Source organism: Budorcas taxicolor, chromosome 23, assembly GCF_023091745.1.
Source record: "Budorcas taxicolor isolate Tak-1 chromosome 23, Takin1.1, whole genome shotgun sequence".
NCBI lineage: Eukaryota > Metazoa > Chordata > Mammalia > Artiodactyla > Bovidae > Budorcas > Budorcas taxicolor.
The window spans coordinates 18770507-18782576 of NC_068932.1; the positions used below are offsets into that span (position 1 = coordinate 18770507).

The window sequence follows — 12070 nt, forward strand, 5'->3', positions numbered from 1 at the left end:
TTCTCCAGGCAAGAACACTGGAGTGGGTTGCCATTTCCTTCTTCAATACATGAAAGTGAAAAGTGAAAGGGAAGTCACTCAGTCATGTTCGACTCTCAGCAATGCCATGGACTGCAGCCTACCAGGCTCCTCCACCATGGGATTGTCCAGGCAAGGGTACTGGAGTGGGGTGCCATTGCCTTCTCCAGAGGTAGGCATGGGTGGCTGCATGGGTGGCTACATTAATAACCTATCTTGCAGATGGGGCAACTGATGAACTTGAGCAGTGTAACTGAGGCTCAGAGAGGTTGAAGGCCCTTCCCAAGGTGACATAGCTAGTGTCGGGTACTGGGACTTGAACCCAGGCTCCCTCTGCTGTCCCAAGGGCCCTATGGTAAATGAGCCCTAGAAATGCAGAAGGCTTTGTCCTTGAGCTTTGGAATGAATCTCTTAAATAGTAGCATTATGAATGCATCTAAAGTCATCAGGTGGATCTTTTAATTTTTTTCCTGAGGAACAAAGCAAAAGATTAAATTGCTCCTCAGCCCTCCTCTCTCTCGTCTGCCTCTCCTGCAGCCACACTGGCCTCCCTGCTGTACGCTCCTGCCTCAAGGACTCCGCACTTGCTGTTCCCTCGGCCCAGGACGCTTTTCCTTGAGATCCACAAGGCTGTCTCCCTTCTTCACAGCCTTCAGACTTTCACTCAGTTGTCCCTTCTTGATGGGGCCTTCCCCCCCACACTTCTGAAACTTGCAATCACCATCACCCAGGATCCCTCACCCCTCAGCCTCCTTCCCCCCCCATGGCTTTAACCGCTAGCTGATCATTCCCTATTTGCCTCTTTATCTTTTCTCTGTTCCCGCTAGAATATCAGCTCCACGAGGGCAGAACTTTTTGTCTCCTTTGCTCTGCACTGTGCCTGGTACACAGTAGGTGCTCAATTAATCTTTGTTGACTGAGTGGATCCTCAGAGCCCAATGGCTGAGTCAGAAGGGCTTAGGTGTCCCGTGGTTCATTTCTTCCCGTCCCCTTTCCACCTGGAGAAAGTGGTGTGCCCAAGGTCACCCCCAGGCAGCACCGCCAGGAATGTCTGAGGACTCCTCCCTCCTCCTGGAACACCTGCCAGGCTCTCCAACCCCCATCCACTAGTCCCCGGGCTCCTGCCTTTGTTTTAGCCCAAGAGTGTGTATCCTGAGCAGAGTTCAGCTGCCAGCTGCTGGACATCCCCTGCGGAGCTCACCTCGGGGAGGGAGGAAAGAACTCTCCAAGGTCCTTGAGAGAAATCACTTCTTGCTTTCCTGAAACACATCCAATTTGGCCCTCTCCTTCGTCACCAAGACACAGAGCCAGTGAAGTTTAGGGGGTGCTGAGTGACTGGCCAGGCGCCTTCTGGCATCCACAGTGTGCGAAAGGGGAGCTGAGCTCACTGGGGGCTGAGTCAGCACCTGGTGATGGAAGGTCGTGCCTTTGACGCCTTGACAAAGAGTGTCTGAGGGCTGCATGTCGGGGTGTTGTATGACCTTGGGACATGTCTAGGCAGCAGAGACGGAACACTTGGGTTCCCACCCTGTCAGCAGCTGGCTCAAGCCCTCAGGGACAGCAAGTGCCTTCTGGGCGCTAAATGCTAGTCCTCAAAGCCTTCAGGTCTTCGTTCACCACCATTACTGCTCCTCATGAGACAGTCTAGTTCTGGGGCCCTAGGCCTGGCTACAAGCACTTTCCCAGGCATTGCTTCACCTGAACCCCGGTAATCCAGAAAGATAGTCAAGAAGGCATTTTTCTAGAAAAGGAAACGGAGGGTCAGAGAGGCAAAGTAAGCTGTCCAAGGCTGCACAGCTTGTATGTGGCAGCATAAGGCTTCTAAAATGACTATCTTCAGGTCCAATCCTGTGCTTTTCCCACACTGCCTGTGATGCCAACACTCTTTGTCCTTTTTTTTTTTCTGGTGACCTCTCGCAAAGTAGCAACATGGGAAAATGCCCAAGAACTTGCCATAAAGTGGAGATAATAACCCTACACTTCACAGTTTATAAAACACTTTCTCAGCCTTGATTTCACTTGCTTCTCTGCAGGTCCTGACTCTTGCAGAGGTTGGTTTTGGGACCTTAGGCTGGTCAGTTCCCCTCTCTAGGTTGAGAGTTTCTCTTCTGCAAAACGAGAGTTGGACTGAATCACAGGGTCACAAAATGTGTGGACACATGTTGGGGTGGGCCTCAGGCCCTCTTCGCTCAGTTTCATCCAGAGCCATTTCTATGCAGATGCATTTTACTTTGGGGGCTTCCCCGATAGCACAACGGTAAAGAATCTGCCTGCCGTGCAGCAGGAGATGCAGGAGATGTGAGTTCAATCCCTGGGTCAGGAAGATCCCCTGGAGGAGGAAATGGCAACCCACTTCAGTACTCTTGCTCGGAAAACATCCCAGTCCATGGGGTCACAAAGAGCTGAACACGATCAAGTCACTAAACACACATGCATGCGTTTTATTTTATGCATCACATTCCATAAAATGCAGTTTAAACAAGGGATTCCAGAGCCAGCATTTAAAAGGCACTGGACTAAAAGCTGTGTGAGAGCCCTTCTTGGTCTGTTGCTCTTAAAATAGTGCCTTGAGTCTAACTCACCTCAGGGGACAGACAGAGTGGGCTGGGCCCCACCCTCCAGGCTATGGTTGAGGAGCTACCATAGAAAGTCCAGCCCTGACACCCCTCCTTCGCACCCCCGGTTCCTTGGGTCTCCTGGAAGGTCTCTACCACCCCTAGGAGCCACTTCCCAGTGGGGCAGAGGTTGTGGCCTCCACACCTATTGGAAGCCAGTCCTTTCACCCTGAATGTGGGGTGGTAGGTGGTCACACAAGCTCCCGTGGTGGTGACCCTGGGGTAGCAGATGACCCTGGATCATCTCTCCTTTGAACCACTTGGGGGTACTAGTCCCAGTACTCTCTAAGAGGTAGAGAGGTGGAGGTGCCAGGCTGGCTCAGGGTGCCACAGAGTCTTCCCCAAACCTACAAGGCAGCCTGGGATGAAACCTGACACTTTGGCCACTGTGTCCACCACCACCTCTAGGGGCTACAGACACAAAGCCAAACCAATGGCTCCTACACAGGGGGTCCCAGCAACCCGGGGAAAAGGCTGGGGGTGGGGCACGGAGTTGCCACTCCTTCCTTCCACCAGGGCTTCCCTCGGCTGGCTCTGCTGCCCTGACACCAGCGCCTCTCATAGTCTTCCCCCAGGACAGCCAGCCGCATCCCCTCCCACTCTGCTCCATGGAGCTGACACTCTAGTTGATTCCTTACCACCCGGCCTTTCAGGTGGGGGTTGTGCTCCCCGCTCTCCCCTCCTCCCAGGAAGCCTGCCCAGCTGCCTGGCCTAGATGTGATCTTCTTTTGTTTGGACACCCACCGCATTTTGCACCTTGTTTATTCCCTCAAGGCAGAATTGTTTGTGTTCCAACATTGCTTCCCCTCATTAAAACATATGCTTCTGGAGCCCAGGAAGAATGTGTGTGCATCTCTGCATTTGCTGCGCCTAGAGCAATGCTTGGCAGAGAGAAGGTGCCCAGCAAGTGTCTGAGTGAATGAGTGAGCGAATGCTGGAAAAGCATCATGACTGGCACTCATAGAGCAGTCACCGTGTGCCAAGCATCCTTCCAAGTACTCTGTAACCCCTACCTCATATCATCCCCATGACAGTCCTAGGATTTTACAGATCTGGAGACTGGGGTGTGAGAGGTTAGTCATGGTCCCTCTGGGGTATCAGTTCCCACAGCAGGGATGGGGAGATGGATGTGAGGTATGTGGGGTTTCACGTTTCCTCTAACACCTGCCTGAGCTTGTTGGGCACTTCTAGAAATTCAGGAGGCTTTGAAGCTCAATTGAACAGGCTTAGGAAGTGGGACAGGGTCCCCTGTTCTTGAAAGTAGCTGTGACTTTATAATATCAAAGGCTAGGCCAGCAGGCACAAGTGATTGGCTTGGTGGAAATTTTAAAATCTGCTTGCGAGACACCAGAGGGGCGCAACCCATTCTTGCGAGTGTGCTGGGCAAGTTTCATGCCGGTCCACTGACGTGGACAGGGAGGGGCCTGGGGGTCAGGCCAAGAAGAACAGCCTGGGCACAGGGTCCTGGGCCTGCCACTTCCTGGCTCTGACCTTGCGCTTGTCACTCCGTTCCTCTAAGCTTCAGCTTCCTCATCTACAAGTCTGTGAAGATAAGCCAGTGTGTGTGATAACACTTGGTAAACTGTGAAGAGTTACACAATTGTAAGTTCTCATCATTATTTAAAAAAAAAATCCAAGGCACCATCTCTCACCCTCTAGAGTGATCACTTTTGAGTTTCCAAACACACAATAATGTTTCTCATCCCCAAACATCCCACCCGTGATCTCTCACCCGCCGAGACATTTCTTTATTCTCCTTTGTCACGAAACTCAAATAGTTGTCTTCACAAGCAGTCTCCACTTTCTTGCCGCCCATTTACCTCACCCCGACCCACGTTCTGGGCTTCCCAGGTGGCGCTGGTGGTAGCACCCACCTGCCAGTGCAGGAGATGCTTGAGACAGGGGTTCAGTCCCTGTGTAGGGAAGATCCCCTGGAGGAGGGCATGGCAACCAGCTCCAGTATTCTTGCCTAGAAAATCCCATCGACAGAGGACCCTGGTGGGCTACAGTCCATAGGGTCACACACAGTTGGACACTATTGAAGCAACTCAGCACACTCGCCATCCACATTCCACCTCAACTCCAGTCATGTTATACAATGCATCTAACTCCAGTCAAATTTATATCTCAACTTGTTATGGCCGTTGGCGGCTTCCATGAGGCCACAAACAGGATGCCTTTTCACTCCCTTCTCCTGGGGACTCTCAGCAGTACCTGGCTCAGTGGCCTGCGCTCTCGGCCACTTGCCTTTTTAAAACACTGCTCTCTCGGCTCTGAGGATGCCACCCTCCTCCAGCTTTCCTTCTTTCTCTCTGGTTTCTCCCCTTTCTCCTCTTTATAGGTGCTTCGTCCTTTCTCTGCCTCTTAATGTCGGAGTCCCCAGGTCTGGTCTGGGGCTCCTCTCTCCGTCCCCTTTTCCCAGGGCTGAATATCCATTCCCATGACTGACAACTCCCAAATTTATATCTCCAACCCAAACCCCCAGTCCAAGCTCAGACTCATATATCCGACTGCCTACCTGACATCTTCCCCTGCACGCACCACCGTCATCTCCAACGGAACGCGTCCAAAATGGAACTATTGATCGCTCCTTCCCCCTCCTCCCTGCAATGGGCCTTCAAGTACCAAAGCCAGAAGCCTGGTGTCAGCCTTGGTTCTCCCACCCTCTTGTCTCCACATCGGATTCATCAGTCAATCCCATCATTTCTGCCTCTTAAAATATTTCAAATCCTTTCTCTTCTTGCCTCCTCCACGGCCACCATCTCTGGAGAGCCTCCTTTCTCTGCTTCCCTATTTCCCCTCCCAGTCGAATTCCCCCACACCCTAGCCAGAGTCATCGTTTTAACACATAAATCAGATCAGCCATTCTCTAGCCTGAAACTCTATGGTGGTTTCCCACTATGTTGGAAGGAAACCCAGACCTTTTATCACGCCTGGCCTAGGAGCCGACTCGGTCTGCCACCTGCCTCGCTGACCTCCTCCAGACACACCAGCTTCCTTTCAGTTCCTAATGGTCCAGCAGACGTGGTCTCAGCCCTCTGACCAGAACATTCTCCCTCCATCTCCCTCCTGGGCTGGCTTCTTCTCATTCTTTAGGTCTCACCTTGAAAGGCATCTCCGAGAGACCCTCCCCTCATCTATGTTCCAGTCGCTGCATCCTCTGCCCTACTCTGGTTTGGTTACCTATCGTCCAGTTCTCCCTGTGAACCATGAGCTTTAGAAGGGAACAAACTGTGAGTTGCGTTCACGTTGGTCTCCCCATCACCTAGGGTATAATGAGTGCTCGGAAAATACTTATAGAGCAAATGAAAGAGAAGGAGCCTGCGGGAAGCACCAGATCATCACTGGGTGGCTGAGCAAAGCCAACTGAGCCTCCAGTCTGTTGCCTGGACTTCGACCTTCTACCTTCATTAGTTCCCAAAATATGTACAAGAATGGTAATGACATGGAGTAGGTCGAGAGTGGGTGTCCTGGGTAAGAGTGAGAGAGTAGCAAGGTCTTCTAGATAAAAACAGAGGACCAACGGTTTTTTCCTGTTGGAAATTGTTGGCCCATGTGGGAAAAAAAAAAAAAAACTTAGGCAGCTACATGAAGGGGAAGCCAGATAAAAGGATGTAATGCTTATTGGGGACCTGCTATACACTGGATACCATGCTAAATAGTTTACAAGTATCTCATTGTACATAAATAGAAAATTTTCTAAAATTTGAAAAATATACTATTTTAAAAATTAAGAATAGGGAGCTTTTTTCATTAAAAAGGAAAGAATGAAAAAATATACGGCTATCCAAGATCATAATCAAGAAGAGATGCAGAGAAATGAGATAGATGTACAGAAAAAGCTGAATGCAAGAGAGACACGCAAGAATGTACAGAATTGAAGTTGAGGGGCAGTGAAACCCCGAGAACAGAGAGGAAAACACTGTAAACACAGCTAAAGAGACTCGCTCTTAAAGAGAGACCCACAGAAGGGAGGGTACGCAGACCTACGGAGAGAGAGAGATCCCTGGAAAGAGGCAAAGTTGTGGAACCATCAGCAGGGCTCTGAGACATTGTCACAGGGAAACAACTCATCTTGTGGCCTTTTGGGGAATTTCCTGCAAAGCTTATTTAAAGATGTGTGGTGTTTTCAGAACAACATTTCAGAGTAATGTTGATTACTTCTGTGTTGTTCAGTCACTAAATCGTGTCTGACTCTTTGGTACCCTGTGGACTGCAGCACACCAGGCTCCTCTGTTCTCCACTGTCTCCTGGAGTTTGCTCAGATTCATGCCCCTTGAGTCAGTGATGCTATCTAACCATCTCAATTTCTGCCATCCCCTTCTCCTCTTGCCTTCTATCTTTTCCAGCATCAGGGTCTTTTCCAGTGAGTCAGCTCTTCGCATCAGGTGGCCAAAGTATCGGAGCTTCAGCATCAGTCCTTCCAGTGAATTTTCAGGATTGATTTCCTTTAGGATTGACTGGTTTGATCTCCTTGCAGTCCAAGGAACTCTCAAGAGTCTTCTCCAACACCACAATTTGAAAGCATCAATTCTTTGGTGCTCAGCCTTCTTTGTGGTCCAACTCTCACATCTGTACATGAGCACTGGAAAAACCATAGTTTTGACTATACGGACCTATGTCAGCAAAATGATGTCTCTGCTTTTTAATACTCTGTCTAGGTTTGTCACAGCTCTCCTTTCGAGGAGCGAGTGTCATTTAATTTCATGGCTGCAGTCACCATCTGCAGTGATTTTGGAGCCCAAGCAGAGAAAACCTGTCACTGCTTCCATGTTTTCCCCTTCAATTTGCTATAAGCTGATGGGTCTGGATGCCACGCTCTTAGTTTTGAATGTTGAGCTTTAAGCCAGCTTTTTCATTCTCCTCTTTCACCCTCATCAAGAGGCTCTTTAGTTCCTCTTCACTTTCTGCCATTAGAGTGGGATCATCTGCATATCTGAGGTTGTTGATATTTCTCCTGGCAATCTTGATTCCAGCTTGGGATTCATCCAGCCCAGCATTTTGCATGACGCACTCTGCATAGAAGTTAAATGAGCAGAGTGACAATGTATAGCCTTGTCATACTCCTTTCCCAATTTTGATACAGTCAGTTGTTCCATATCTGGTTTGAACTGTTGCTTCTTGAAGGTTACTTCAATATCCTCATTTCATAGAGGAAGAAAGTGAATTTCAGACTTTCTGAAAGTCAAACAGCTAATCACTGGACAAAATACACTGAAAGACAAATGGACCCCTTAGTCTAGAGCAGGTATCAACAGAACCAAGCCTTTGTGCCGAGTCTGGCCTGCTGCCTATATTTGTAAATAAAGTTTTACTGGAACACAAACCTGCTCATTCATGTACATGTTTTCCCTGGCTGATTTTCCTATATGACAGAGCTGAGTAGTTGTATAGACTATATGGCCCAAAAGTAGAGAATATTTGCCATCTGGCACTTTGCAGAAGAGATTTTAAAGGGTTGTCAACTTATAATATGAGTATATTACAAGTTCTAGCGATCATTATCATAACAGAACATAAAATTAAAATAAGCTTTAATAAAAATTAATTTGCGCCGTGTGCTTGGGAATACAGTTTTCTGAAACAAGTATTCAGGGAGAGCATAAGATGAATGGAAGGAAGATACTAAGTTTTAGAATGGAGATTGTGAGGCAAAACAATCTGTAGGGGAAAAGAGACAGAGAAAAGTATTCTATACCCGGGGTTTATCTAAGGTTGAGAAACAAGCATGTGACCTCTGAGTGAGTAAAGTGGTTAGAGAGATGTGGCAGCTGATCTCCAGAGACGGCTGTCATCATTTTCTTTCCTCTTTGTATGCACATGTTAATCCACCCATCAGGAGGTGGAATCTGTTTTGCCTCCCCTGACTCAGGCTTTGTGACTTGACTCGATTGGGCCAGTTCTGGGTCTAGCCTTAAAGAGGCCCACCAGCTTCCACTTTGTCTCTGGGAGAAGCCAGTCACCAGCTGAGATGTCTGACTTCCTCGAGACCTCCATGCTCTGGGGAAGGGCAATCTAGCCCCAGCGAGAGGCCACATGGAAGAGCATGAGGCACCAGCTAAATGAGCGAAGACTCTGTGGGCCTTCCAGCCCAGTCTGGCGCCACCGACAGTTGACTGCAGCTGAGCAGGTGATACCAGCTGATGTCACATGGAGCAGAAGAACCACCTCTCACCCCCCCGCCCATCCCCCCCAAGCTGAACTTGCCCTAATTCCCCACCCACAGCATTGTGAGAAAGGATAACTTGTTTTTAACTATCTACATTTTCGGACAAGAAAGTAGATGACAATGCCCAATCATTTCAGACCTAAGGGGAAGAGGAACTTCCCCTGCAAATTAGGAATAAACATTACTCATTAATCAGTAGAATTCTCTAAGATAGCCATTTGAATTCACAGTAGGCAGGTCTTCCTAAGGGAGGCCTGGATCTGTTGAGTTGATACTTAGAATATCTGAGGGTCTCTGCAGAGCCTGAGGGTGGAGATGTAAAGAGAAATACAAGGAGTCCAGAAACCCTTATTTTCTTCCTCCTCCTCTGAATTCTTCTTTCGTTTCTAGCTACATCTGTTTCTCATTTGGAAAGCACAACCCTGAACATGGATCATTTCTTTGGAATTGGGTATAGTGCACTTTTTTTCCTCTTTACAAGCTTAATTCTTTGAAAGCCATTGAAGTTAAATAGGACCAGAAAACATCTGGGAAGGCATTCCAACAGGAGATTCACAGATTGTATCCCAGAAGAGGACATATCCAGAGGCCAGGTATCAGTTTAAAGGAATGAAGACTTTGTTAACGGGAGGTTTCAAGCCATGATTAGAAATCTGGAGCTGGGGATTTTACACCAGGGTAAATTGAATGAGTCTGGAAAGGGTGTCCCAGAAACAAACAAACAAATTTGATTCTGAACTAGGTGCTAACCAGGGTAGAGAAGACCCCACAAATACAGGGCAAAGAATAAGAGGGTAACTTTAAGATGAGGATAAAAACCTTTTGTCCTAAGGGGTGGATGGTTTTTCCAGAAAGGGATGTTTGGCACCAAAAGGTCAGAATAATCTGCAGTGATGAGTGTCTATGTTCTGTGAAAGCTCCACACAGACTGATTGATTTATGCCTTGTTCTAAAAAAGATCTGTGCTCAGCATGTGCTCTGTGCCCTTGGAATTTCTTATATTTTGATGAGCATGGAGGCACCCAGAAGGCGAAGACTACGGTTTGCAGCTCCATGCCCTCCATACCTAGGATGATGCCAGGAAAAGACAGGCCATGGTGTTGATGCTGCTGCTGCTGCTGCTGCTGCTGTGATGATGGTGACGGTGGTGATGGTGAAGACTGTGACTCCATCCCTTGAGGCAGGTTTATCTCTCAAGAAAAGAGGAAGATGGGGAGGCAGGAATTCTATAAACTAACAAAGGAGGGATTTGAGTGACAGACAGAGGCTAGGTTAATCAGGATTCTTTTGCAAGTAGCAAACACTCCACCTGAACGAACTGAAAAAGGATTGGCTCAGGTGTCCAACCTGCCAAGAGCAAGGGCACAGCGAGGCCTTGGGGTGCTTAGAACCAGGGTTCTGACCAGAAGAGTGTCAGGATTTCTTCTACCCTGGCCTCTCCCCTGTTTGCTGTCAGCTTCATCCCCTCACACCATCCTTTCTTGCAAGGCCTGACCTGTGTACACGCTCAGATTCACACCTTCAGCATAGAGTCGAGTCTTATTTTCCTCAGCTCTGATGTGAAAGAGCCCAGGGAAGCGTCCTGGTTAGCCCAGGCTGTGTCACACATCCATTCTGAGCCAGGATCTGGAGCCTACAGTTGACAGCCTTCAGCTGGGATTAGTCCTCCTGAAAGCAGCATCTCAGGAGCCATGTCTCGACAGGAAGGGAAGGGCCAGGAAGGATGAGCTATGTGTCTCTCTAGAGATGGTGGCTCATGTGGGCCTGTACTTCTGGAGACAGACTTGCCAGGCCTACTGATGGAAGGCACCACTGAGTCCCTGTGTCCTTCAGATACATCCCAAGGTCCCCCACTCTGCTTCAGGAGCCCCAGAAAGAGGTAAACAGAGAAAGTGGAACAATTGTCTCACTAGGTTTTAGAAACGGGTCCAGTTCTTGGCTTCCTCCTCAGGCCTCTGTTCCAGGCAGCATGCTGGTGGTGGAAGGCGGGAGGGCATTGAGAATTGGCAGTGCCAGCCCAGCATGGGGCATGGAGGGACACAAGGGGAGCCCTGGCCCAACTTTGTGATTAACTTGTGGACTAAGACAGATCATGTTTAATTGCTGGGTTACAAAATACTTTAAGTTCAGTTCAGTTCAGTCGCATCTGAGTCTTTGTGACCCCATGAATTGCAGCACGCCAGGCCTCCATGTCCATCACCAACTCCCGGAGTTCACTCAGACTCACGTCCATCGAGTCAGTGATGCCATCCAGCCATCTCATCCTCGGTCGTCCCCTTCTCCTCCTGCCCCCAATCCCTCCCAGCATCAGACTCTTTTCCAATGAGTCAACTCTTTGCATGAGTTGGCCAAAGTACTGGAGTTTCAGCTTTAGCATCATTCCTTCCAAAGAAATCCCAGGGCTGATCTTCAGAATGGACTGGTTGGATCTCCTTGGAGTCCAAGGGACTCTCAAGAGTCTTCTCCAACACCACAGTTCAAAAGCATCAGTTCTTTGGTGCTCAGCCTTCTTCACAGTCCAACTCTCACATCCATACATGACTACTGGACAAACCATAGCCTTGACTAGATGGACCTTAGTCGGCAAAGTAATGTCTCTGCTTTTGAATATGCTATCTAGGTTGGTCATAACTTTTCTTCCATGGAGTAAGCATCTTTTAATTTCATGGCTGCAGTCACCATCTGCAGTGACCTTGGAGCCCCCAAAAATAAAGTCTGACACTGTTTCCACTGTTTCCCCATCTATTTCCCATGAAGTGATACTTTAAATGTCTGCTCAAACTTTCTCTCCTTCCTGCTATAACTACCTAGAAGATTTAGCTCAAAAGCTATTGGTCTTTGTCTCTTGTTTGATTAAGATGGGTCAATTTAGTGGCAAAATGGTGGGGCAAGTTGCTTACAGATGCTTCACTCTTCTCTTAGAGTTAAAAAAAAGATAAACCAATCATTCTCAATGAGTTCATTCCCCCTTCTGGGATTCTATTTTCTGACTGGGCATATTGCATGGCACATGAGGAATTCTCTGCTCAGACAGCCTCCAACTTAATATGCCAAATAAGGAGTCATCTCAAGCCCAAGCTTTCAGAGGAGGACAGGTCATTTCCACTGGGACAGTCTTCATAAAGAAGGTTCATTTGATCTAGAACTGGAAGGATATATAGAATTTTAACAGAAGATATAGGATTTGTGTGCTCAGTCACTTTAGTCATGTCTGACTCTTTGCGACCCTATAGACTATAGCCCACCAGGCTCCCCTATCCATGGGGTT

General features: G+C 48.4%; 1 protein-coding gene across 5 annotated transcripts in view; it reads right to left on the bottom strand.

Moving 5' to 3' along the window:
- CRTAC1 (cartilage acidic protein 1) overlaps positions 1-12070 on the bottom strand; it is a 151668-nt gene that overhangs the window by 57350 nt on the left and 82248 nt on the right. The gene's annotated exons all lie outside the window — the stretch shown is intronic.